Source organism: Anguilla rostrata, chromosome 11 (assembly GCF_018555375.3).
Source record: "Anguilla rostrata isolate EN2019 chromosome 11, ASM1855537v3, whole genome shotgun sequence".
Classification (NCBI taxonomy): Eukaryota; Metazoa; Chordata; class Actinopteri; order Anguilliformes; family Anguillidae; genus Anguilla; species Anguilla rostrata.
The window spans coordinates 18,974,724-18,979,780 of NC_057943.1; the positions used below are offsets into that span (position 1 = coordinate 18,974,724).

A 5,057-nucleotide genomic window follows, 5' to 3' on the forward strand; every position below is an offset into this window, starting at 1 on the left:
GGATTGCCAAGCATCCATCTTCACTGCCTGTTTACAACTGCAACCATGCATGAGTCCTACCCATAAGCCCTTCTGTTTCCTTTCAAATTATGAGACTTAAAAGTTAAGAGACTCACAGTATGTAGCTCAATATTTGATCCAGTAAAAAAATGTATATTTTTCTCCATGTTTCATTACTTAACTCTAGTTTTGAAAACAGACATACTGTTGAATAACGTATGTTACTGCAGGCACTATCACTAACATGATACAATGAGGGAACCTCTAATTGTGGTTCCATCTAACCCATTTCCACGATTTGGACCTTTATCCTTTAACTGTTATTTTTTTCATAATATTAGCCCTTTAATATGCCTTGCCATTGTTCAGCTAGTTACCTAGTTATTTCTGTTGGTTGTGGTATGTTGAGAGCAGTGCACATATTCTGTCTATGAATGCGTAAATCCGTAGTTTAAGAAGAAGAATAAGACAGTATGGTGGGTTGTGCTGGCAAAATACCTCATGTCTAGATATTGATGATCTGCTATGAATGGTGAGCTGAGTTTCATATATAATTGTATGAGCTATCTGGCAAAAAAGCCATTGTCTGTGTCATGTTATGCTATGAATATTAACTTACGAGGATGGCCATGGATCCCAGATGAACTGTTCATTCTGTATCCAACTCTTTTCTCTCAATTTTGATTCATCTTTGCTGATAAGCTTATTCTACACTAAAATATGCTTATAATATTTTGGGCCCATCAGAATCAAGAATGGAAAGTTGGATACAAAAATGCACAGTTTGTTTCACATTGATAGAATAAGAGACCTGAAGACAGATGGCATGAAACAGCTCTCAGGTAATCAAAATACATTTACTACAGTTCCCTTAATGTAATTTACTAGTTTAGATGTAAAGAGAATTCTCTTTGTAAAGTATTGATTTACAAAATTATCAGGCAGTGATCAGTTTAATGATTTTTTTCATCCTACTTTAGGTGCTTTTTGTTCAGTGCCTCTAGAAGTTAGTCTTTCATATTGTGGAAAAAGACTGACATACCTTTTCTCCAATCACACCTCAGTTAAAGGTTATTCTTTACATAATACATCATTGTGGATATGGTGCCCATTAACTTCATAATAAGCACATATCACACAGCAAAAAATGAAGGATGTTCTGACCTTTGTCCTGCTATGAACTAACCCAGACTGGACTGCTTGTGAACCAACTACCCAAGGCTATTACATAATAAAGGTTGAAAAAAAATAAAAAGGTTTTTCTATTGCCATTTTGTAAAAGGAACATAGAGTTATTCATGTTTGGTGGGGGCACAGATGTACGTTTCTCTTAAATGATCACTTTGATCAAAGAATAGACACTTCTTCACAAATATGCTCAGTAACATGTTCTGTTAAACCCTGATACTTATATGAGCCTAATAGGGATTGCAGGCACCGTTTCAGAGTAAAATGTAATTTGTGGATTTAAAAACTGATAACTTTATCAAGTAGTAGTAAGGCTGTGAGAGCATATACTTTTTTGGTCCTCAGTAAACTCTTCCATTTGTTCTCAGGGGTCTCTTTGGACTTGTGGGCGAGAGAGGACCTGCACCATGGCCAGAGTCAAAGGTGTGAAATTTGACAATGAAATGTTGTCCACTGCTGAACATTTCCCCCTAAATGACCTATCAGTGTGGGCTCTCTCCTGAGCTATGTGCCAAACAGACTTTGTGGATCATTTAGATTCAGGTTAATGAATACCTCCTGTTGCACTTAATGTAGATTAATGTAGATTAAGAATGAACGCATATTCCTGACCAGTCTACCACATCTTTATCCTCTTAACATTATATCTCCTTGAGCGTTTTAATTTTAAAAGAGGCACTGGGGCAATGCCATGCAGTCAAAGTGCAGGAGATGTAAAACCACAGATTATACATTAATTTTACTAATGAATATTGATTCGGATATTTGGGAGTCCACGGAAGAGTGCTGTACAATTTAATGAGAAAATATGAGCTTTTTCCGGTGAAGAATCACTTAGAAACGGAGAATATGCTGTTTTAGAGTAAATTTGGCGTGGTACTGTACATTGATTGGGCCAGCATTAATCTTGTCCGTGAAATTTGTACGGCAATGCTGCCCCCTGCTGTCACCTAAATTGTCATAACTTCAGCCGTGAGGTTCAGTGATCCGAGAGTTTTCTACCGTTCGCCGCCCTTCTTAAATTGTCGCAGTGGTTGCGTCTGGGGCGGATTTGTTGGGTGTTTTCGCGTGAAAGCCACAATGAATTTCTCGTGATCAGCAGCCAAAAAGAGGATAAGGAAATTGCACACATTGCAAAACCTGTTACAATAGAAACAGTCGCTTAATACAGTGGGCTATTTTATTTCATTTATTGTAAAACAGTAGAGCTATTCCCTTGTATCTTGTGGCTGTAAACTCCTCAGCTGGGACACATCTTCCTTACAGTCAAATTACAAACAGCATTTGTCTTCTACTTCAACACAATATGCCACATAATATAAAACATTTCGATTTACGTAATGTGCTTGTATTTTTGAATTGCATAGTTTGCGATTTTCTAGAGAAAATATCCTAACATGAAACACCACTGAGAACAGATTGATTTGGAGACTATATAAACTACAGCAGTAGAGGTCGCCCTGGTCACAGAAACGGCAAAACATACACAAATGCGTCATTGTCGTCTCTTTCTGGAAAAGGGGGTGTGGTTGTGGTTATGGTGGATAGATTAACAGTGGTAAATTATGCACTGAAAGCAAGTCCTGCGTTGTTTCTTTGCGTCACTGCTTGCATTCCAAGGGGAAAATATGCAGCTGATTAAGTAGGCTAAACTAAAATCACAAGTCCATATTTAACCAAACTGATTAGGAGTGCCAGAGCCAGAGAACATGCGTTAAAAGAATGAACATTTGTGCAAATACGGCACAGATTGGGCATTTTTGCTTCTTTCTTTCTCAACCACCATTTATCACGGAACGTGGAATGAGAAACGTTGCCAAGGAAACAGGTTTCAGCAACCTGTGCAGCATCGTACAGTATGTGCAGTTAAGTGCGAACAAATTATTGAGCGTAGTCATGTGACATCACTGGGGAGCGTTTACTATTCAAACTGATTAATGGTTTAAGTGCGTTCCTTCACGTGTCTTTTAACCGCAGAACAGATGGCGACTTATTGACAATCGTCGTATAAAATTCTACTGCCTAATCAGTTTACTATTTATATGTAAAACAGCAATGTGATTAAACAGCAGATGGGAAGTAGCAATTAAGTATTTCAGGAGTAGTTATCCTTTATTTTAAGACCGCCAATTTGTTAAGGAAGCCTATATTCTGCGAAGAGAATATTGACAACATTTTAGTGGTTAAATAATCACAATCTAATTTGTGCAACAAAATATTTCTGTCCATCATATAGATTTTGCATATAGGGCAAATTAATGTCCGCCACTTCCTGTGTCATTAACTGTGTTTACAGAATATACATTAACTAAAGGATCTTTCTGGTTAAATAAGTGAGGAACCAGTCTGTACGATTAGAATCTTTCAGAGCTTCCCCAAGGACTCAGTAGCAATTGGAGTTTCCTGATGAGATTGGCCTCTGATTTGTTCTATATTGAACCGCATGTGTCCTCTCTCTGTGGGCCAGGGAAGTCAATACAATTTGTTTGCAATTGACACCATGCATGGAGCATCTTATTAGACACAATGAGAAGTCAATAAGAAGTCAGTTACTTTGTTAAGTACACTGAATCTCTACTTCTGTCTGTATTGCTTAGGAGCCACAAAAAGGTATTAGCCCTGCACCATAATAAGGTAAATGCACTAAAGTCCAACACTTTTAACTGTAGTTGGAACAAAGTGAGATACATGACTTGAACTGATTATGTTTCGCATTCTGTTCAGCATTTAACCAGACAGTTTGTCTGCATCTTAAGGAACATTTTCAGACAGCAAATTAATTTTGTCCAAGACAAAAATACCAGGACATCATCTTTTGCTGGAATACGATGGGAATGAATTATTTTGTCTTTGAAAGAGTACACATTTGAAACAGAGATAATCTGTTGGCATATGCAAGATAGAGATAATTACACATTAGTTTAGCAGTCATTGCAATGTTTTAGAACTAAGCACTGCGTGTACTTATAGGTTACCTATTAGCTTTGTGTACTGCATTATCCACCATATTTTTTAAAGGTGCACATTTGAAAATGGAAATTTTCCATTCATTTTACAGTTATTCGACAGATCAATAAAGGTGCCCTTGTTCTGGTCACTTCTCAGAAAACATTCCTCTGAATTAGGCCCAAGGTAACTGGATTAGGCCCACTTTTGTACCTCCCCGGCACCCCCAGGCCTGGGAGAGGGCACAAGTAGCTGTGTAAGGCACTAGCAAAGGATTTTATCAATGATAAAGCCACAGGAAAAGGTGACCCAGCATATTATATATTCAGGGAAGCACAAGAGGAAAAGGAACATTTCAAGTCTATAAGTGCCTTTAAACAGAGGCACACAAATACCACTAGCTTGCTAGTTACCGAAGCATATTCAGCATCAGGAGGTCAGTGTATTTGTGCTTAACTAGGTCATATTCTGTTTGTCTTGATGTTACATGGTTAGCCATATAGAGCATTTTCATTTTGCCATGTAAGCCATATTATAATGCTCTGTAGCATTACTGTTACCCATCACCCTTTTGTTAAAATTTCTACTGGGACAGAGGCAATGCTGCATCAGCTATAACATTATCTATACTAACCACTATATTGCATATAATAGACAATCATGCATATTGCCATCGTGCCAACATTATTATAACAGTGGATATAACTTGATTTGTTATGTTATGGTTATGTACATAATCTTTTCTGTATTTCCATACAATGTTTTGTTGAATGGTACGGTGGACTAGGGAATGGGTTTCTTTTTATCAAAATGAGAAAGTGTGCTGCGTGTGCCGGATGACTCCAGGGAAAAAACAAGAATTTCTTCTGCATTGCATCCAGCCATGGTCAGCCCTCAGCTATTCAAACATTCAGAAATATCAG

General features: G+C 37.6%; 1 protein-coding gene across 2 annotated transcripts in view; it reads right to left on the reverse strand.

Annotated features, from left to right (window-relative positions):
- Nucleotides 1–5,057, reverse strand: part of LOC135234189 (cadherin-4-like) — a 546,833-nt gene that overhangs the window by 517,743 nt on the left and 24,033 nt on the right. The window lies entirely within an intron of this gene.